General features: G+C 45.7%; 1 protein-coding gene and 2 non-coding genes across 3 annotated transcripts in view; all 3 read right to left on the bottom strand.

The window, feature by feature from the left end:
• LOC119431423 (uncharacterized) overlaps positions 1–23,692 on the bottom strand; it is a 142,179-nt gene that overhangs the window by 49,169 nt on the left and 69,318 nt on the right. The window contains exon 2 of the mRNA XM_049657500.1: positions 569–675. The gene's annotated coding sequence lies outside the window, so the exon portion shown is untranslated. The remainder of the gene's footprint in view (positions 1–568; positions 676–23,692) is intronic.
• On the bottom strand, positions 12,322–12,394 carry Trnaa-agc (transfer RNA alanine (anticodon AGC)). Its single transcript has one exon. It is a non-coding gene; the product is annotated as a tRNA-Ala (tRNA).
• Positions 15,605–15,677, bottom strand: Trnaa-agc (transfer RNA alanine (anticodon AGC)). The gene has a single exon. It is a non-coding gene; the product is annotated as a tRNA-Ala (tRNA).

Below are 23,692 nucleotides of genomic sequence, written 5' to 3'. Positions count from 1 at the left end.
TCACGCGCTCGAGCTATTGCGTTTGTCTAGTTTCGAGCAGCGGACGAACTTGCGTGCTCTGCACGAGAACACCTGATTAGCGGTATATGTCTACGCCACAGTCATGGCACTGAGGCAGGCGCGAGTAGATGGAAGAGCACGATCGCGGCGCTCGAACACGCTAGAAAATGACAGTTTCGTTCTCCTCGCGCGCGACTGCAGGACACGGGAACAAGCAGACGAAACGGAAGTACATCTCTGTTGTTACGGCGCGAAGTAAAACCAAAACACGCAGGCATTCAGTTTGTATGTTCTATTATTTTTCTAAACTTTAGTTCGTCTATAGAAGCAACAGATTAAACGAATAACTGATGTTGCCTTGAATAAATTCTCGAAGCCACACGTGTCACTGAGAGGGACGTCACAGCATGGTCATGTACGTAGCGCACTTGCGCGATTGACGTCGACTTTGGGGCCTACACGACACGACCGTTAGCGCGCATTATATGCACTGCGCTTGTCAGCTCAAGATAGCCAGACGTGGTGAGGGGCCCTTTAAACGACAGAATAGCATGCATGAAAAGATTACCTGACGTTAAACTTCCGAGCTGTATCCCAGAGGAGTTGTACGATTGATGTAGCGTACAGGTACGTCCTGATAGTACCGTTTGGATAGAAGTCCGAATGAGGAAGGTGCTGTTGCGGCATCCATCGAGGGGAATGGGGTGGAGGGGGGAAAGGGGGGGTAATACAAAAGGAACGTTGTATTACGTCACACGCGTGCTTCAAACCATGAGATGATACGTCGAAGAAATGTGAAATTTGAGAAGTCCTCAGATATTTGTCACATTCTTTGAGGCTGAAGGCTTGGCTGGGCTCGGGCTCGAGTCCATGTCATGAAGACGGAAGCAATACGTTAGAAACTAAGTGCACGCAGTCACAGGATGTGTGTTCCGAAATGTTTCATTACGTTTTCTTTTTTTTTCTTTGATGCTAAATATGTGACCATCGTACTAAAATCGCATACAGATCAAACAGCACTGCTTGACTTTGAAAGACGGTTACGACAGCAAATAGCCTACTGGCAACCTTGCAGCGTAATCAATGCTGTAGATCACGTCAACCTTCCAGTCCAGAAATGCAGGAGGAAAGAATGGCAACAGTCCGCCGCTAATACCCTCGCGCGTGACACTAGTTTAATGGCAGGATCACGGATCGATTACCGGATCCCAAATGGCACAATGGAAATGTCGACCAGCGCTTTGTCTGGCTCCTGCATTCAGATTAGCGGAAGCGATATGCAGCTGCATTCATGCACCGCGCGAGTGTGATTATAGTTTTCAACCTGGTACTTCTGATTGTACTTCTGACGCTTACAGCTAACGAAGGCTTTTAAAACGACTACCCGCCATGGTTGCTCAGTGGCTATGGTGTTGTGGTGCTGAGCACTAGGTCGCGGGATCGAATCCCGGCCATGGCGGCCGCATTTCGATGGGGGCGAAATGCGAAAACACCCGCGTACTTAGATTTAGGTGCACGTTAAAGAACCCCAGGTGGTCCAAATTTCCGGAGTACCCCACTACGGCGTGCCTCATAATCAGATCGTGGTTTTGGCACGTAAAACCCCACAATTTTTTTTTCAAAACGCAGACTTCCTTGCCTAGTTTTCTGGGTTTGGCGTGGCTGCCTGGCTGCCAGGCTGATAGCGACCAACCAAATCGACATCTCGACGGATGTATTTGCGTATATATGGGTGTGCAAGAGTCATATGAAAGTGCCGGCGAAATCGCTAATACTGTATAACCCCTGTTATCTTGCCAAGTATGCGCAGCTCTGTTCTGCGTAACCAAAAAATAACGCCAAAGCCGGTACGCCACCACGGCGGGGTAAGCATATTTGCTGACCGTAAGCAAAGCATAGAAACAAGAAAAAAAAAGGCATTATCAAGTCAAAGACGAGACAAGCCATGGTGTTCTTTCACAATGAAAAATAAATAAAATCAAATCAGAACACCCCTTGACATTTCTGCGTTTAGAAACGGCAGATTACACCATATAACCCTGGCAGACAAATATGAACGAGACATGCTTGTTACGTAATTCCCATCGTTAACCCCTATACGTTTCAACAGGCTGTGATAGCATCTGTATTAAATATCAAATGAACATGGCACTTTAAACCAAAATGGAAGAGAGAGAAAGATCGAGATTATTAATTGAAAACTCGAACGGTCTGTCTGTCGGCACGCCTCCTTTTGCAGGTTACTCCAGGTGAGTGCGATGACAAATGAAATGATACACTCAGCGCGTTCGACGTACAACAGACGCACACACATAAAAGACACCAGACAAAAAATAAATCATCAAGTTATCTCTTTGAGACGGTGAGACCAGTGTCTCGTAGAAAAGCTAAAAGCGGCTTCCTTGCGCGGAATGTACAGGTGGCACTAGTCCATAGTACAATGTCCAAGTACATACTGCAACTCAGGGCACGATCCCAGAGGTACATTCAGTGTGAATATTAGAATGGTGGCTTGAAGTATTAAGACGTTGCAATAGAAGATTAAGTGCGCCATTTCCTCTCGTACATTAGACGTTGGACACAGTGGCGATGCTATCGGCTTAATTTCACGCAAGTGTTTTGTACAGGCAACGTCGAGACGAGTGCGATGCAGACATGCACGATCCTAAACGCTCCGCTTCTAAAGAAAAAAAAAAAAGAGATTTGTTTTCTCACAGTCTCGATCATGATGCGAAGGATGGTGGTCGCATCGAAGTCATGTGCAATAACGATGCAAGGTTGGACACGCAGGCAAAATGTAAGGACAGGGGCGCTTTTAAATACCATAGTGTGAATGAACCTTGGGAAATAATTCGTGTAGGATAAATGGCATACGGGGTAGCGCTATGACTCACATGCATTCCCGTGATTCGTAGGACTGGACCATCGTTGTCGGACATTGCTGGTTATGTTTTCACGCAGCTGTGGCGGAATATTATCAATACACTGCGACACGGAAGTATTGTGTCATTCACTGTCCCTGTCTCACGTTATGAGTGAAGCCGTTGCACAATCAATGCCCCTTCTGTTACACGGAAGCTAACCTCTTCCGTATACGTCAAGCCTTCTTCTCATTGGAGGTTCAATGTGAGTACTCATGCCCTCATTCGGTGCTGGCCGATTGGCGTCACTGCGAAGCGGCCTATGGGAAACCTGATGTCAAATGTTCCACTGTTCGCTGTTCCAGTGGAAAGACATTTGAATTCGGTAAAGTTTGGACGTACGAAAAGGGCAGGCGCAGAGGGATGGAGCTGGTTTGTTTGCTCACGTCAATCGATGTTGACCAAAAAAAAAAAAAAGTCGCAGTTTCGCCCGACAGGCGAAACATCGATTGCGATAGCAAATGGGTACGGACAGCTATACGAAGTAAGGATAGTAGTTTTATCGGCTGTATCAACTTGTAAACATAATAGGCATACTAACTAAATTAACAAGCATGGTGTCACGCGCGCACAAGCAAACATGCATAAATCTCTCTCGTTTTGACCGCGGAAACTCGCTGTCAAAACGCTGGAGTGAGCTTTCAAGATAGGGCCCGCAACAGCGAGCGAATTGACCTTCGTGCTGCCTCTCGCTTCAACGCAAACTAAGCGGCGAGAACACAGCGCTAACATAGCAATCAGCAATTGGCGCACTTCGTCCCCATCGCAGATCGCTTTTAAGATATAGGGCCCGCGCGGCCGTGCCATACGCCGCCGCACCGGAGTACGTTTGATCACGGTTGATAACGGTTCGCATCGAGATGAGGCAGCATCATCGACCACGTCCTACGTACGAGGTCCACCAAACGTGACACTGTTCAATTACGTAACGTACTACAGCACGCCAGTGCTCATATTCCACGAATCAGCGGCATCGTCCAAACGCACCATCTTATAATGTGAGTGAACATTGCTGTACTACTCGCATCTTCGTCGCATCATGCTGGTCTTAACATTTCGGAGTTGCAACCGCGGTTCTCCGTTTCACGATTCCATAGCGTTGTTTCTAGCAATTATACCATAACACACCAGCATACGACGACGAAACGGCAGGCGATTAGTAGCAAATGCTTACGCACAATTAGGATAACTCCCACAGGAGATTCTGCGTGTAATGTTTTTTTTTTCTTCGGCGAACGATTTCTTATCTGCATGCATAAAAGGTGACAGGCAGTGTGCTGCGCTGTGCGTATAAACTACGAGATTTGATTATCGCTAGCTCCGTATAAATATGCATTGCACGAGGTTAACATGCGTTCACGGCATAATCGCTCTCTAGCTCCGTAACATTTAATTAAAAATGGTGTCGCAGGTGCCTCCTTGCACCATCGCGTTCAGCCCCGCTTAGTGTCGCAGTCGCTTTGCTTGCATGCCAACCTGGTGACTTCTGGTGAAGCAATGATGAAGAGACTTCCGACCTGGTGCTCGGCCACCGCAAAACTGAAAGGATGGTAAATGTGGTACACGGTTTATGAAACGGCACCGTTGCTGCTGGAAGCCTCCTCGAGAATTAACGGGAAACAATTCATCCGCCAACGTCACCAGTAGCGAGAGACTCTAGAAGTTAAGGAGACCGCTCCTGAAATATAAGCTTGTTTTGATTTATACTCGACTGGCTGCAATGTCGAATCATGCTGCAGATAATGTGTGCAACACATTGACAGCTTATTTATTTATTTATTTATTATTTATTTATTTATTTATTTATTTATTTATTTATTATTTATTTATTTATTATTTATTTATTTATTTATTTACTTACACTACATCAAATGTCCATATCCTCCTAAGACCCCTTGTCCAACATATTGCACCTTATATTTTTTTTTCAAAATTCCCTCGGACGGAATTACACAAAATATTCATTCTCGATATGATGTCATATGCATCTGAAGCTGTACAGAAGTTGTTTACTCATATTCTTGTCATCCGCTTTCGAGAAAGTTGAAGCTAAATTGACCTAAACCCCTGTGCTGTCACAGATGGCGGAAAGCAGCCTTGAAGCGTGCTTCGAATCCTTTGAGATTCCGTGAAAATCCAGGATGCAGCAGCAACATGGCAATGTACTACACGTAGTGCCGTCTTCATCTCTACGTTTAGGCAATTAATTGTAGTTTTTACTCTAAAAAAAAGATCAGGAGATGACTACGTCTTCCACGTACGTGGAGCTGCAGCCTTTGACATCCTACCGTAGCATATAAATTAAAAAAAAAATGGTTTTCGCATTCGTAAACATACCAGTAGACAATAAAAACTAGCTTGAAAAGCGAGTATGTCCAATAGCTGCAGGTACTCGGGACTCAGAAGGATATATGGGGTTTTGCGTAAAAGTGTGGGCGCAAACAATATCAAGTTAGAAAGTACGAACGCGTTATAAACACGCCGTGCAAATCAGTAAGATATTGATCGCAAATTAAAAGACTTGAGTAGCATACCGAAAGTGGACAATATGCATGGAGCATTAATACGCAGAGCAATCGGGCACGCATTAATTAAAATCTCACTTAAAATAAGTGTGATCCACTCTACGGGGATGCAACAAAACTAGTACTAAACATATAACCGCATCAGTAATAATAAGGAGGTTGCAAGGCAAAATATTGCGTGCTCTTTAACCACAAATGTTTTTATCCGTTTTCTTTTTTCTGTACCCCCAGATGGCGGTAGGTAGGCTGAGGCAGGTGACTATCTGTCACCAGCCCGTTTCAAAGGGGATGCCATTAAATCATCATCATCATCATCATCATCATCATCATCATCATCATCATCATCATCATCATCATCATCTGAGATGGCTGCGATAGGTTGATAAGTAGGCAAGATGCTACATTGATAAGCGTGTATACAATATCTGATTAGCTCAAGCAGGCTAGGTGGCATTTTCTCACCGCCCTGTTTCAAAAGAACTGCCAATAAATAATAATTAACATCATCATCATCATCTCCAGTCCTCGTTCCCCCAATGTTGATCAGTTCAAGCCAGTATCTATCCTGTGAACCATCTGTCTTGTTTCAATAAAATGTATAGTTCTATCTAGTCATTAAAAAAAATTTCCCGCTTGGGTTGCCACACGGTATAACGTCATAATTGAGTTAGATGTAAGCATGCAGGTCCATTTCATGAAGATACTGCAACAGTGACTTATAAAATGCGTCGTCCACAATCCATCTTTCATAGTCTTCTACTTGATCGCTGTTCAATTTCACACCTTTAATAACACTTTCGCGAATTGTCTTTGTCCCAAGACACGTTACTCCACTGAATTCCATTGTTGCTTGTTCTGAAAAGGAACTCGTTAGGAGGTGAGCGTGAACTTAAGCATCCGTCTGACGTCTCTCATTTCTAGGAACTTGAGGTTCTCTTGTCCCCCGATACAAGAGCTGAACACATACGCCGCGTCGTGTGACGAAGTGTGTTGCTAACTAGTTTTATTTTTTTCTTTATTTTTATATTTCGGCCAACGACGGAACGAATACCTTGTTGTGTATTCGGTTTCTCAAGGGACAAAAACAAATCCAGGAAGCCGTGCCAATCCGTGTACACAGTTACGTGCATGACTGAATACTCGTGAAAACCTATACATCAACCTGTCAGCAGAGCTAAAATACATCCGTAAGTACAGTTGGCGCGGCGAAACATTTTCATCGAGCGGCCGCGGAAGTAGTCTGACGTTCATCTGTTCTTCATGTTTGCACACAGACCTCCGACTTTCCGTAGCACCGTGTATCGAAGAGCGTAATGAAATATGCAACAATGTTGTTTGCGAAGAGTTGTAGCTGTAAATCTTCATGCACCTGCCTAAGCTGGGACATACATATTTCAACTTGTCAGCGAGGAAACAGTCAGCTGAGTAACGGCACCAAACGTGAAACACACACACACACACACACACACACACACACACACACACACACACACACACACACACACACACACACACACACACACACACACACACACACACACACACACACACACACACACACACACACACACACACACACACACACACACACACACACACGCGCGCGCGCGCGCGCGCGCGCACACGCACACAAGGAAGAAATACTGCTGCCGTCGTGTAGAAACAAAAGAAGAGTGGCAGTGCTGGGTATCACACCGAGTACATCTCGCATGCTAGGCGAGCGCGTTGACATCTGAGCTGAATCCAGGACAACCAGCGGATGATCGTCCTTGTCGTCTCACTTTGAACAGTTTCACGTGAACGGAAAAAAGAATGCTGGCCTTTCGTCCTAATACATTCCCTCCTGCAGAATTCAGGTGGTCCAGGTCCGGCCATATTTGTCGCAAACTTTCCGGTCATCACTGTTTAAAAAAGAACTGGAAGTCGCTTAAGCTTCGCCTTTAAGAGTAGAACGCAATAGCGTTATCGGGACCCGTTCGCATCGCAACGCGCGGCTGTAGGTCTGGTAGAAATGCTGGAAAAAGGGGTTTGTGTTTAAGTTTCCTCGTAGCAGAATTAGGTTTTCTCGTACATTCAAGCAGGAAGTTATCAAAGCGACCGGCTGCACAACTTAGACTCCTCTCTACGCCTTTGCATCCCAGCTTGACTCTGCCGTCGAGAAGCTACCCTATACTTTTTCGAATATAGCCAGGAGTGGCCTTTACCAAGTCTTTTGCATACCGAATCGGATGGGCCGACGACACCTCGTGTGATGACTGTGGTAGCGAGGAGACTCTTCAGCACCGTCTCTGTGACTGTCCTCGCTACAATTTACAGAGACGATCGCTCGTACACGCGTTAGCGCGTTTTGACCAAAGACCTCTAACAGAGGAACTTATTTTAGAATGCCGACAGCACAAGCCATCACAGCGGAGGGTGACGAGGGCACTGTTGCAGTTTTTAAGGGCAACAGGCTTGGACAAGCGGCTCTAGCCCGGACAGATGTGTTTACAGTGCTGCAAGTGCCACTGTGCTGTGCCACCTGTGACCGATTGTGATTGTGTATCTGTGCTCCTTTCTTTCTCTATCTCTACTTTCCTGTCACTTTACCTTCCTCTCCCCTCTCTCCCCAGCGTAGGGTAGCAAACCGGATCTTCCCATCTGGTTAACCTCCCTGCCTTTCCCCTTTCTTCTGTCTGGCTCTCTCACTCTCTCTCTCTCTCGTACATTCAAAATACAATCCCACGCCGATTGGTAAACAATCCGACGGCGAATCCGACACCGAATGGTAAAGTCGGACTTTACCCTTTTCCTGACGGATTTCACTGTGAGAAATTCAATTTTTGTTCCCCAAAACCTTGCAGCACGTGGAGGGCATGCGCGGTCGGGGTGGTTGGGGATGATTTTCTCCACCACCCGCATCGCACGCCGACGCCGGTTGCTGACAACGGATTTTCTGTGACACGGGGCTCTTAACGCTATCGCGTTAAAACGTTATAAGGAAAACGTGCACTTTTATTTATACAGAAAAAAAACGGTGTCTCAGTGGAGGTGCTGGCTGTCAATCCTAGTACCTCTCGCATGCTAAGCGAGCTCTCTACTAACTGAGCTACACCCACGGACGACCAACCGATGAAACGCAATACAAACAATTTTCTTTCTTTCTTTCTTTATTGTTTCCCTAGACACAGTCTAAGAGGCAGCCGAGGCTAAAGGCGACGGAGCACCTGCCAATGGCCCCGGCCCCCTTGCACAATATACACAGACAAAATACAATAACAAAGTTCAGTCAGACAGACATCGTAGGTTCAGACAGTACGCAATATTAAAAGGGGACTAGTCACTGCTGGAAGGTGAAGTTATCGCAGCAAATAATTGGTACAAAATATTTACATACGCAACATAATGTCTTTAACACAAATACAGAGCACAGCAATTCAGCACGTTCAACACCATCAATCATTGCCGTGGCACTCATCACAAAAACCAAGACACAAGAACCAAGCACAATTTCACAGCCGTGTATCAAAATTGCAGTAGATGCGAGGAGCATGACGAGCGAGAACAAAGCGCACTTTTTGAGGTAATTTACAGTAATGAAAACATAATGTCGCTGTTCACAAGAAACTTCCTACAGTAGTTCTTTAATGTATGTACACTTTTAGTAAAGTCTACCTGCATATCTTTTCTGTTTATAGCATTGGTTATTTGAAAAGATGACGCTTGCCTTCCGTAGTTGGTTCTAACTTAGGCATTTTTCGTTTTGGGTTTCGGAAACTGTATGAACTTGAGTTGGGCACTGTGGAGATATGTAACTTGTATTTATGGATCCATTGCAATAGCTTAAGGTAGTACACCTGTTCAGTCTTTAACATGTTATATTTCTTAAATAACGGCTGTGTTCTCAATAACTTCTTCTTTCACGCCGTAGTGGAGGGCTCCGGATTAATTTTGACCACCTGGGATTCTTTAACGTGCCCTACAACGCAAGCAAAGGGCGTTTTTGCGTTTCGCCTCCAGCGAAATGCGGCCGCCGCGGCCGGGATTCGATCCCACGACCTCGTCGTGCTCAGCAGCGCAACGCCTTAGCTGACTGAGCCACCCCGGCGGGTGTTCTCAATAACTGCTTGTTGCCTTTGAAATCTTCCAGTATGCGCAATATTTGCTTTTGTAATGCATTAAGTTTGTGGTAGTTAGTAGCTGTTGTTGTTCCCCAAGTCAAGATTCCATAGCTCATTCTTGAGTAAACCAGTGAATAGTATAGTACCCGTTTTAAACGTTTGAGTATTAGATGTTGTACTTTGCAAATGCACCCAATGGTGTGAGACAGGCTTGATTTTAGTTGAATAACGTGAGTATTCCATGAGAGGTTGTGACTAAACCAGACACCTAAAAACTTTTGTTCAGTATCCTGTTCCAGCAAGCGTCCTTCAAAACTGATATTAACCGGGTAGCAGTCAGATTTATTAATTGGCTTAAAAATGACGTACTTTGTTTTATTTATATTTAGACTCAAACGATTTCTATGAAGCCATGTAGATAACTGTAATAAGTAGTAATTAACAGAGGTCTCTAAACATTGCATGGTTTCTCCGGTGAAAAAAGAAAAAAAAAACATGTGTATCGTCTGCATATACATTATTAATTGAGGGGATGTATGTATAGGTATAATATAATTTATATAGATAAGAAAGAGTAGGGGTCCCTGAATAGAGCCCTGGGGAACGCCCTGTTGTACTTCTAGTTTGCTGGAGGACCAATTGTTAACACATACGAATTGATAACGTTTCTCTAGTTAACTCTGAATCAGTTTTAGCGCCACCCCTCTAAGGCCATATGTTTCTAATTTTCTTAACAAAATATTATGTTGAACAGTGTCGAAGGCTTTGCTAAAATCTAGAAATAAGCCAAGAGTGAGCAGCTTTCTTTTCTATATTTTAAATTATCTTATCCTTGATGTAAACGAGAGCAATCTCCGCTGATTTGTTTGCTTGAAAGCTGTATTGAGCTTCTGTTATTACTCGGTGCTTCTTAAAAAACAAAGAAAACGTTTAGCCTGTGATCAATGACGTATTCAAATACCTTTGAAAACACTGTCAGAACTGAACTGGACCTGTAATTATGAATGCTGGTCTCACCACCGCCTTTGTAGACTGGTGTAACTTTTGCGATCTTTCATTCATCTAGGAAATCTCCGCTAATAAGCCTCTGATTTATTATATGCGATAATATGGGGCTTATCAAGCATACCACATGCTTATTAGCCAAAACTTTTAACCCGTCGGCACCACAAGCGACTTGGTTTTTTAGATTTCCTATTATTTTTTTAAATTTCATGAGACGTTGTAGGGGCAAGTATGATTGACTACACCAAGCTATTTATACGTACGCCGTCACTGGAAGTGTCATTCCGTCAATAAACACCTACTTTGACGAAGTGCCGATTCATTGCTTCTAATAAATCTTTCCCAGTTAGAAGTGCATTGTCAATGCAGATTTTCTTCACCCCACAGCCAGCTCAGTTTCTTGCTAATATGTTGTTTAATAGCTCCCAGGTCTTTTTGCTGTCATTTTGAACGTTCTGGAATTTAGTTTGGAAATAACTGGACTTTGCGTATTTTAGATCCGAGTTCAATTTGTTTCTCAGTTGTTTGAATTCATTCAGTACGCATGGGTCTCGGGTTTTAAGAAACTGTTGAAATTTTCCGGTTTTTCTCTTTATTTTATACAGCTCACTAGTAACCCATTGTTTTCTAATTCGTTTGCTTTTCTGGGCACTTTCTCGGAGTGGAAAGGCCAAATCGTAGCAATGCTGAAATTTCGTCAAAAACACCTGGTAAGCCAGTGTGGCGCTGCGCTGCTTGAACCCATCATCCCAGTTCTCTTCTGCTATATAGTTATGAAACGTCATCAAGGTTTCGTCAGTTATTGCTCCATACAAATTTTTTTATTGAGGAAAAATAATTTTTCTCAGAAGGAAAGCCCAAACAGAACACTGGCAAATGATCGCTGATGTCATATCTGAGAACACCGGCCGTAACATTTGTATCATTTATGTTGGTGACACACACATCAAGACACGTGGCAGTATCTACTGTGACCCTGGTTGGCAATGATATGAGATTAGAACAGGCATAGAAATTTAGTATGTCATGAAAGTCTCTTGCACATGAACTATCTGATCTGGTGTCTATATTGACGTCACCAAGAAGCATAAATGATTTTGTTACAGTCTGTAAAGTGCGAAGAGCTTTGTCGATGAAGTTGATAAATTCCATCGATTTGCCTGCGGTTGGTCTGTATATCAGCGCCAGCAGTGACGTTCGCCAGTTTTACAAACAGACTTTCAATATCTTGATCGCATCTAGTCAGGTCGCTTAGCAGTTCCATGCGTACTGTACGCTTTCCTTTATAAAAATTGCTATGCAACCGCCCCTTTTTTTATCCCTACTAAGGCTTACGCACTTGTAACCAGGAAGGTGCGGTACCGTGTCTGTGTGTGTTAGCCAAGTTTCTGTTAATACTATTGAAGAAAACTTAATGTTTAAGGACTGAAGAATTATTTCAAGACTGTCCACTTGGGATCGAAGGTGTTTCGGTATGCCTTTAACAGTTTCGCATGAAGGATAAAAAAAAAGGTACATGTGTATAATGTCCAAGGACAGCAGATTCACTCGGGCATAAATACAGTTCACAAGACTAACCATTTTGTTTTCCGTTTTTTTTCTCTTTCTTATTTCCTTTAACTCTCTCCCTTTTTTGCAGAAATCACTCCTGTCCCTCTTTACAAAAAATAAGAAAAGAAAGCACACTTATACTTGGAAGGAGGAGGCCATATTGCAAATGGGCTTTCATTAGTGAAACGTACCATAATAATAATAATAATAAAAAAAGAGTGGAGGTGCTGGGTATCGATCCCAGTACCTCTCGCATGCTAAGCGAGCGCTCTACCATCTGAGCTACACCCCCGGACGAGGAACAACCACTAGGATATTGTTTTAAGCGGTAAATGAGATCGAAATGAGGGAGAGAAAGCGACGCACTCTCATGACCTCATTTCAGAACGACGTGGTAACGATGGAACGTGAGCGCCATTCCGTTGCACAACCTCGGGGAAATCCGGCTCTTTTGGCTGAACAGCTTTGAAAGAGTAGACTGCGCAAAAGCTGACTAACGTTACAGTTCAAATTGTTTACCGAGGTATCGAAACAGAACAGAATGCGTCGCCCGCTGACAGGCCTTGAGCAGGACGAGCGGCGCGAAAATTACGTTGAGAAGTGCCACCCCATAGCGCGACAGATACGACACAAGGGGAAGGTTAAAACAATCGTTTTGTGTTTCTTTCTTTCGCTACCTTCGCTAAACACAGAGAGGCGAAAGAAGAGAGAAAAGGCAAGGAGGTTAACCTGATAAATGTCTGGTTGCCTACAATGCACCGAGGGAAAGGGTACAAGTAATGAGGAGAGGATATGGGGCGATGTGAAGAGGCTCTGCACGCAAAAGCGCGAGGAATGCAACTGACGACTACAGTTTTTCATGCAGTCGCGATGCTGAGAATGCACCCTCCCCATTTCCACGCACGCACGCACGCACGCACACGCACACACACACACACACACACACACACACACACACACACACACACACACACACACACACACACACACACACACACACACACACACACACTTGATCATCGGTTACCGTAAGCGTTCTCACAGCCATGTAGGTTCAAAGGCAGCCTATAAGCTCTGGGCCAACTGCAGTTTTCCAGTTGAAACACACGTGAAGCACAGAAACGCTTTCATTGGCTGACAGATGACCCGATTTAAACGAAATGTGATACGCTTAAGAGAGGTGTAAATAGAATTGTACCGGCTGTAGAATGCAGAACTCTGACTTAGGACCATGTAATATCATTTACAAGGGTTCTTAGAAACTCGGCGAATGACATAAATATTTAGGCGTGATGTTTACACCAAAGTAACCCCGCGTACACATATCACATTCATGTAGACTGCGATGTATTGTCTAAAGTAGACCAATAAGGGTGCATTATTCTGCAGTTCACGGGAACTAATCGCATTGTTTTCGGGAGTTTATTCAGAATTTGTATTTGTAAATTACTGACATAATTCTAAGCGGTAACCAGCCGCGGTAGCTTAGTGGCTGTCGCATTGCGCTGCTGAGCTCGAGGTCGCGGGTTCGTACCCGGCTGCGGCGGTTCCATTTCGATGTAGCTCAAATGTGAAAAAAAAAAAAAAAACACTCGTACAACCCAGATCCCGCGACTGTGGCGTGCCTCATAATCAGCTCAAATCAGTAGGATATCGATCGCAAATTAAAAGACTTAAGTGGCATACAGAAAGTGGCCAATATGCGTGGAGTATTAATACGCAGAGCAATCGGGCACGCATTAAAATCGCACAAGCAGGAATCAGCATTAAAGAGTTGCAAGTGTGATCCACTCCACGGGAATGTAACAAAAGTAGTACTAAACATATAACCGCATCAGTAATAATAAGGAGGGTGAAAGGCAAAATATTGCGTGCTTTTTATCCACGAATGTTTTTCATCAGTTTTTTCTTTCTGTACCGCCAGATGGCGGTAGGTAGGCTGAGACAGGTGACTATTTGTCACCAGCCCGTTTCAAAGATGATGCTATTAATCATCATCATCATCATCATCATCATCATCATCATCATCATCATCATCATCACCTGACATGGCTGCTATAGGGTGAGAAGTAGGCAAGATGCTACATCGATAAGCATGCATGCAATATCTTATTAGCTCAAGCAGGCTAGGTGGCATTTTCTCACCGCCCTGTTTCAAAAGAACTGCCCATAAATATTATCAATAATAATAATCATCATCATTCCTTGTTCCCCCAATGTTGATCAGTTCAAGCCAGTATCTATCCTGTGAACCATCTGTCTTGTTTAAATAAAATGTGTAGTTTTATTTATTGATTTTTAAATTTCTTTCCCCGCTTGGGTTGCCACACGGCATAACGTCATAACGTCATAATTGAGTTAAATGTAAGCATGCAGGTCCGTTTCATGAAGATACTGCAACAGTGACTTATAAAATGCGTTGTCCACAATCCATCTTTCATAGTCTTCTACTTGATTACTGTTCAATTTCACACCTTTAATAACAATTTTGCGAATTGTCCTTGTCCTAGGACACGTTACTCCACTGAATTACATTGTTGCTGTATTTGAAAATAAACTCGGTAGGAGGTGAGCGGGAACATAAGTACCCGGCTGAGGTCTCTGACTTCTAGGAACTTGAAGTTCTCTTGTGTCCGGATACAAGACCTGAACACATACGCCGCGTGATGTGACGAAATGTGCTGCTAACTAGTTTTATTTTTCTCTTTATTTTTCTTTTTCGGCCAACGACGTAACGAATACCTTGTTGAGCATTCAGTTTCTCAAGGGACAAAAACAAATCCAGGAAGCCGTGCCAATCCGTGTACACAGTTAGTGCACGACTGAATACTCGGGAAAACCTATACATCAACCTGTCAGCAGAGATAAAATACATACGTAAGTACAGTTGGCGCGGCGAAATATTTTCGACCGCGGAAGTAGTCTGGCGTTCATCTGTTCTTCATGTTTGCACACAGACCTCCGACTTTCCTGTAGCACCGTGTATCGAAGAGCGTAATGAAGTAGGTGACAATGTTGTTTGCAAAGAGTTGCAGCTGTAAATCTTCATGCACCTGCCTAAGCTGGGACATACATATTTCAACTTGTCAGCGAGGAAACAGTCCACTGAGTAACGGTACCAAACCGTTATACACACACACAAGAACAAAAGGAAGAAATACTGCTGCCGTCGTGCAGAAAAAAAAAAAAGAGCGGAGGTGCTGGGTATCGAACCCAGCACCTCTCGCATGCTACGCGAGCGCCTTGACATCTGAGCAGCACCCAGGACAGTCAGCGGATGATCATCCTTGTCGCGTCAGTGTCGTCTTCCTTTGAACAGTTTCATGTGAACGGAAAAAAAGAATACTGGCCTTTAGTCCTAATACATTCATTCCGGAACAACTCAGGTGGTCCAGGTCCGGGCATTTTTGTCGCAAACTTTCCTGTTATCACTGTATAAAAACATTGTAAAGAAAACGTGCACTTTCATTATGCAGAAAAAAAAAAAAAAACGGTGTCTCAGTGGAGGTGCTGGGTATCGATCCCAGTACCTCTCGCATGCTAAGCGAGCGCTCTACCATCTGAGCTACACCCCCGGACGAGGAATAACCACTCGGATATCGTTTTAAGCGGTAAATGAGATCGAAATGAGGGAGAGAAAGCGACGCGCTCTCATGACCTCGTTTCAGACCGACGTGGGAACGACGCAACGTGAGCGGCGTCCCGTTGCGCAACCTCGGGGAAATCCGGCTCTTTTGGCTGAGCAGCTTTGGAAGAGAAGACTGAGCGAAAGCTGACTTACGTTACAGCGCAAATTGTTTTTACCGAGTTATTGAAACAGAACAGAATGCACGTCGCCCGCTGTCAGGTCTTGAGCAGGACAGGCAGCGCGCAAACGACGTCGAGAAATGCCACCCCATAGCGCGACAGACACGACACAAGGTGAAGGTAAAACACTCGTCTTGCGTTTCTCTTTTTGTTAACTTCGCTAAACACAGAGAGGCGAAATACGAGCGAAAAGGCGAAGAGGTTAACCTGATGAATTTCTGGTTACCTACAATGCACCGAGGGAAAGAAGGGAAAAGGTACACGTGATGAGGAGAGAAGATGAGGCAATGCGCAGAGGTTCTGCACACACAAGCGCGAGGAATGCAACTGACGACTACAGTTTTTCATTCAATTAAAATGCTAAAAAGCCCCCCCCCCCCCCCCCCCCTCCCTCCCTCCCTTTCCGCACACGCAGACACACACTTGATCGTCGGTTACCATAGGCGTTCTCACAGCCATGTATGTTAAGAAGCTTCCTATAAGCTCTGGGCGAACTCCGATTTTCCTCTTCAAACCTATGTGAAGCATAGAAATGCTTTCATTGGCTGAAAGATGAACCCATTTGAACGGGATATGATGCGCTCAAGAGAGGTATGAATTGAATTATACCGCCGGTAGGAAGCAGAACCTTGACTTAGGGCCCTGTATATATTATTTACAAGTGTTCGTAGAAAAGACACAAGTATTTAAGCGTGATGTTTACACCTACTGCAACCCCGCGTACGGATATCACAATTATATATACTCTGATGTATCGTCTAAAGTGGACAGATGAGGGTGCATTATTCTACAGTTCACGGGAACTGATTTCATTGTTTGCGGGAGCTTATTCATTATTTATATTAGTAAATTATTGATATAATTCTAGGTTGTACCTGTCCCCGGCGGACGCATTTCGGCGGAGGCAAAATTAAGCACTCGTACACATAGATTTAGGTGCAGGTTAAAGAAACCCAGGTGGTCAAAATTAATCCATGCACAGTCAGCGACTGCGGCGTGCCTCATAATCAGCTCGGGGGTTTTGGCACGTAAGACCCCCGAGTTTCATATTAATTCTAAATTCTGGGCGGGGCCTGATACGCCGTTAAATAATTTACACCCTTAGAATTGAATAAGGGTGTATATCTGTTCATAACTCACAGCCTTATACCCCTTGGCAGGGGCGTAGCCAGAAATTTTTTCGGGGGCGGGGGGGGGGGGGGGGGGGGGGGGGGGGGGGGCAAGCTTCTGCTTTCTTCGAGAGTTACTGTATATGCTCCCTACGGGAGCTACCTTAGGTAGCATATACAGTAACTCTACTTTCCTCTAGGTCACGTGATCGATAATAAATGTCGGTAGTTTAAGCACACTCTAAACATGCATATCAAAAAATGATCGATACTAAATGTCGGTAGTTAAGCACACTCTAACATGCATATCAAAACATGGGACACCCCCCCCCCCCCCCCCCCCCCCCCCTCGCGTGTGCGTGTGCTTGTGAGGAAATAAGTAAAAAGTAAAGTAAGCCAGTAAATACAGTAAGTACGACAGGTACAGTGGGCGTTTGGAGCAACGGTCTCTCATCGTGCCACTGAAGGACCAGTCTTCGAAAAGCATCATTGAGACGACCCGTGCGATCGGAGAAGACATCATTAATTGTTAATTTCGTTAAGCGTAGATGGCGTCGTCCTCGTCGGGGCGAAGTGCATTTCACAAGTCAAGGATGGCTATACGCGTGAAAATGCACGTGTGACCAGGCTATACCTACTCCCATAGCAATAGCTTGTTCGCTGCGTCTTTGCGCTACGTGCAAAAACACGTAAGGTTTTTTTTTTTTTTTTTTTTCAGAGCTTTCGTGGCCCTGCTCCCTCATACGAGAGGGTTGCATTTCCTGCGGCAAGTGCATGGGCCGCTGTGTCTTCCGCTGTGTGCGAGCGTGCAGCCGTCATTTGCCTTTACGTCAACAGATTCAGAATTGTACATAATATTTCACCGCACAGCCTAAATATGGCATGTGTACGCATTTTAAGTAGTGCGTGCCACTCATTTCTGCTTCACTTTCGCCGGTGCAAACAGGAAGCGGCTTTGTACCTCACAGAATCTCGACTGATTGGTGTACTAGTGATGCAGGAATGAACTCCGGTATTGTTCAGTACATAGTGCACATAATCAATTTCTCAGGACGCGTGAACTCCGACTAGAACTGTCAGCGCCTGCAACAAGAGTTTACTTACGCTGTACTGCGCACAGCAGTAATTCATGCTTGTCGGCTGTCTGTTTCGTGCATTCTATTGCGAGTCGGTGGAATTTCACTGCTGTCATCAACCCCTACGTGTGTACATTGCTGGTTTGGGATTCCACAACTGAAACAGCAACTACCAGCCTTCCGTAATTGCTGGTTTGTGATTCAACAACACAACAACAATTACCAGCCTTCCGTAGGCGCGCAATCGCAAACAAGAGACGTTTCTCGCGCAGACTAAGCCTATGTTCACACTTGGGAAGCGGCAAAGCGGCCGGAAAATTTTTTCCGTGCCTGTCCAAGTTGTTAACATTTGTTTTGCTACCGCCGCGGCCGCCGCTGCCGTTTTCGTCCAGATCCATCTCGTCTGCGTACGTTTGTCGGCGTGGTGGCGCTCATTATCGCATTATGTCGAGCGGTATGTTCATTCTTTGACCCACGCACCGTCATCAAAAGTGATCATTTTACGCAACTTCGCGTGTCATCTGCGACCTTCGGTAAATTCCTCGTTGGCGTTCCGTAATTCTCCGCACACGGGCGCCGTAGCGCTGAGTCATAGGTTGGTGCCTAGGCGTGAGAATATTTCTTTAATAGCTTTTATTTACAAGTTGTAATAACATTTCATCATTTCGTATTGTCGGCGCCTCCAGGACACCAAAGGGGCAACGGGAACACCACAGCTAAAACCCGGGCTGGCCCTTGTGTTGGGGCTCGCCAAAGCCTGCGCATCCTACGTGAGACCTACGCTCCCAATCTATCGTCGCGACGAGAAAAGCACCCCGCGACTTCTGCAACATACAGTACACGTGCGAGGAGAATTATGGAGCGCCAACGAGGAATATTCTGCCTAACTATTGTCTGCAGTGGAAGTGGAAGAAGAAATGGCTTTTATACTTCTACCTACTTGTTTTCTAGAAATGGACAATGAATAAACGGAAGACGCGGACACCTCGGAAACGGCGGTGGTGGGTTCGTCTGGCTTTGCAAAAGCGCGAGAAGTTGGGTCACGCCAAGGCTTCGTTGCCGCACCTCCGGTCGCGCGACGTTGAATACTATCGCGAGTATTGCTGACAGTACGTTTTAGTGCCACTCTTGTCGTAGAGCAAGGGCTGGTTCTTGATCGCGTCGATCAGCATTACAGCCTACACTTCTGGTGCCATGTTCAATTTTACGACCGGTTGTTTACATGCTAGTGTAGCTTGCAGTGAAGCAGAACGACTTTCCGCCGCGTTTCCGCTTCGCCATGGCGAAAAAATCGGCCCGAGACTGATTTGGCTCGCAGCCTGTTTTTCTGCCTGTTTTGCCGCCTAGGCGGGCGGATTTTTGCAAGATTTTGCCGCTTCCTACAGCTTCGAGACCAAGTGTGAACGTAGCCTAAGATCCTGCGCGAGCGCGGCCTAACCGGCACCTGAAGGGAAGCGGCGGAAATGTATACCGGAGATTTCGACCACCTGGGGTCTTTAACGAGCACCTAAATCTAAGTAAACGGGCCTCGAGCGTTTTCGCCATCATCTAAAATGCGGCTGCCGCATTTGTTGCTTCATTTGTTGCACATTTGTTGCTTCAGAATGCGGCCGCCACATTCTCGCCCAAAACTTCACAGAGTGTCAAAGCCTTGACAAACACCGTGACAGTTTTTTCCATATGCAGACATGATTCGCTGTAAATTACCAACCAAACGGAAGCGCCCAGGAATGAAATTGTGATAGTAGCACCGGTTGCATGAATTAAGTCAGCGCGAAGCGACGAAAACAAAGGGCGGGTAACTGGGGGGGGGGGGGGGGGGGGTTGAACCCCCCCCCCCCCCCCCCTGGCTACGCCACTGCCCCTTGGGGAAGTAAAGGGCGTGAGCTACAGACCAATTTACACCTCTTTCTCATTTTAAGGGTGTAAACTTTTTTTCTTTACAGTGTATATATATGAATACCGCAATCGCGTTGCGCACGCATATTCAGTACATATAGCTGACAGTACAATATAAACAGGAGCATATAATAACTTTACTTCAGCAAACAGCGCAAAAACGGTACACAGAAAAGAAGCACACGACACAGGCGCCTGTGTCGTGCGCTCCTTTTCTGTGTACTGTATTTTGCGCTGTTTGCTGAAGTATGTGTTCGTACCAACAAGCCCGGCTATAGCAACCATTTCGAACTATATAAGCTAGACTGGCCGCAGAAGCTGAGGCATTCACGCTCACCGCCCCCGCAGTTTTACCGGCATCGCTGATATATATATATATATATATATATATATATATATATATATATATATATATATATATATATATATATATATATATATATATATATATATCAGTTGTGCTTCTGATTTTCCTAAATACGCTTGGCCCATTGAAAAATCCAGTTACTTCTATATATATATATATATATATATAAAAAAAGGCCGGTATACGCCCAGCGGCAGCCGGTGTAAATGACCGTCCTTCTCCACGTTCTATTTCTTTTCTTTATACTGGCCACGCACCGCTGATATTTTTTCCCTCGGCTTTCAGTGGGCGTGATAGCGCTGTATACTGAGAGCGATCGTGTTTAGTTGGCGGCGGAGGCGGAAACGATGCGCCCCGGTGGGAGAACAATGCTCTGGAGACGGCGCGGGGGAGTTGCAACACCACCCCTATAGTCGTCGGCTTCTTTATCGCGGGCCTTGTTCCTGGTCTATACGGTACATATATTGTCACGTAGTAGTGACGCGGTGAAGAACACAGTCGCAAAACTGTGATTGACGAAACGCACTTTTTATTGGGCGAACTTGTGCCCACAAAAGCTTGTTGCACTCGAAGCAGAGCGATAATGGCGGACACAGTCGGCGATCGTCGAAATCTGATCAGCGGCGAAACGCGTCGGCTTTTGTACATGAGCATGATTCAAGGTTCCAGAGTAATCCCTGGTGCGCGCGCGTGCCTTCCAGAAAATATACTAGAGAATTCGGGTCGCTCATACAATCAGATGACATAAGCGTCGGTGACACCAGACAACGGATAGAAGCATCGTTAACGTTCGAGAAACTTCCGATACATGCAGGCGCGTCCTGCGCCGAGCAATAACGTTTAACATTTGTTAGCCGGTGAAAAGCGGTCACCGGTGAAAGATAAACAAGTATACGCGTACGTGTCAATACCTTCCTTTGAAAAAACATCTTCGCGACGCTACAAACAAACACGAAAGCGAAAACAAAACCACGCGTAATAAAGAACAAAAAAAAAAACAACAACAAAGCAACAAAGTCCTTAAGTTCATCAGCGGGCGTAGAAAGGCTTAAGACGCACCACGTGGATGACTTCAGGTCGTGCGCGGCGGCGCTGTGATTGAGAAATGCCGTCTGGCACAACCTCATAGTCCAGTGCACCCATAGGTCGGATGATCATATAGGGTCCGAAATACCGTTGCAACAGTTTGCCTCCAAGCCCTCGTCGGCGTATCGGAGTCCAGACACAAACACTTTCGCCGGGCTGGTACTCGGCGTAGCGTCGTCGAAGATTGTATAAAGTGTTGGCTATCGGTTCTCTGCTGGTTCTTGATGCGCAGGCGGGCGAACTGTCGACCTTCGGCGCGCTGCAAATAGGTGGCAACGTCGAGATTGTCTTATTCGGTGACGTCCGGTAGCATGGCGTCAAGCGTTGTCGCCGGGTTCCTTCCGTAGACCAGGTTGAACGGCGCCATGTGCGTCGTTTCTTGCACGGCCGTGTTGTATATATGCGAAGGTCACGTAAGGAAGGATGGCATCCCACGTCATGTGTTCGACGTCGACGTACAGCGGTGAGCACTGTTAGGGTGAACACGCGAGCGCGTGGCCGACGGCACTGTCAGCGCCCCGTTACGGTCATCACTGGAAACATTGCGCATGCGCATCACGCCTTCCGCGACATAATTGTTCCACCGCGCGCATGACGTCATGAATGCACTTGTTCGTCGTCTGCTAGCCGCATTTTTGTTTTCTAAGCCCATGCATCCTGCATTTTAAGATTTCTTTAAACATCTGTGCTTGAACAGAACAAGACAAAAAAACTTGTATATCTATGGGGGCGTGTCTATTCGTTCCCTTCAAAGTTGTTGTGCATGCAACGCCGTATATAAAACAACCAAACATCTTTCGCAGCCGCTCATTCTGTCGCCAGATCGTATTATGGCTAGGGTTCCCGATGATGAACGGCGCTCAATTGTCGATCTTTCCCTGAAAGGTTATTCCCAGCGGTATATTGGCGCTTTAGTTAATAGGCCCCTGAAGACTGTGAACAGGATAATTCAAGCCTACAAGTATGAAGGTCGCATTCAGGATGCACCCCGCGCGCCCCGCCCTAAAGATACCACAGACGATGAAGACGCCCTCATAGTTGCAGCTGCTGTTCGTAACCCTTTCTTGCCAGCCCCAGCAATACGCGAGGACTTGGATTTGGACGTTTCGGACACCACTGTTCGACGTCGCCTGCGTACTGCGGGCCTTCGCAGTCGCGTCGCAGCGCAGAAGCCACTACTAACGGCGGCAAACAAGGACGCACGACGGCAGTTCGCTGAGCTGCACGAAGCATGGACATCAGAAGAGTGGGGTCGCGTCATCTTTTCGGATGAGTCGACGTTTTCGACGCGACAAGACCAAAGATTGCGTGTTTGGAGACTACCAGGCACACGGTGAGGCAAACTTCCTGCTTTGAAAAGCAATTGTTTTAGTTAACGTCACAATGCCACGCAGGAACGACCCGGACAACGTGCAAGGTGTTTCTGCCAGTGGGAGATCGAGTGTGAACGTGTGGGGTGCTGTTTCAAGATATGGTTTAGGGCCCCTGCAACGTATACGTGGACACTTATCGTCGGAACAATACTGCAACATTTTGAACAATGTGCTGTTGCCATATGCGAGCAGTTTATTCCCAGACGGTGATTACCTGTTCCAACAGGACCGGTCACCGATACACACGGCGCGGGCTGCCAAGGAGTTCCAGGCGGAGCAGCACATGCAGCTACTGGAATGGCCTCCGAAAGGAGCGGACCTGAATGTGATAGAAAACGTGTGGGGCCGTCTGAAAGCTTCTTTGGCAAGGAAGCCCCTTTATTCCGCGACTTCGGACCAGTTGTGGGCGCAAGTCAGCAACGAGTGGGAAAGGCTGAAAGCCGATCGGGAATATGTTCGATCACTTTACGACTCGTTACCGTCCAGAATAGCTGCAGTCGTTGCTGTAAGTGGTCACATGACTCGCTATTAGATTTGCTCATGTTTTTATATTTGTTCTCATGGTCTTGTTTAACTTGAATTGCAAAAGTGCAATTTTCTTGAATAAAAAGTTTAATAATTATCCCTCTTACACTCACTTTTTTCCTTCACGCGCCAATCTTCAATCCAGATTGACCTTGAAATGCAGAAGGTATCAGCTCAGCGAACAAAAAATGCGGCTAGCAGACGACGAACAAGCGTATCGATGACGTGATGCGCGCGGTGGAAAGAGTGTTTCGCAAAGCACATGCTGCGCATGTGCAATGTTTCCAACGATGGCTGTTACGCGGCGCTGATAGTGCCGTCGGCCACGCGCTCGCGTGTTCACCCTAA

This window comes from Dermacentor silvarum, chromosome 10 (genome assembly GCF_013339745.2).
Source record: "Dermacentor silvarum isolate Dsil-2018 chromosome 10, BIME_Dsil_1.4, whole genome shotgun sequence".
Lineage (NCBI taxonomy): Eukaryota > Metazoa > Arthropoda > Arachnida > Ixodida > Ixodidae > Dermacentor > Dermacentor silvarum.
The sequence above is the reverse complement of the archived record's forward strand: the minus strand, read 5'-3'. Positions and strand labels throughout refer to the sequence as shown.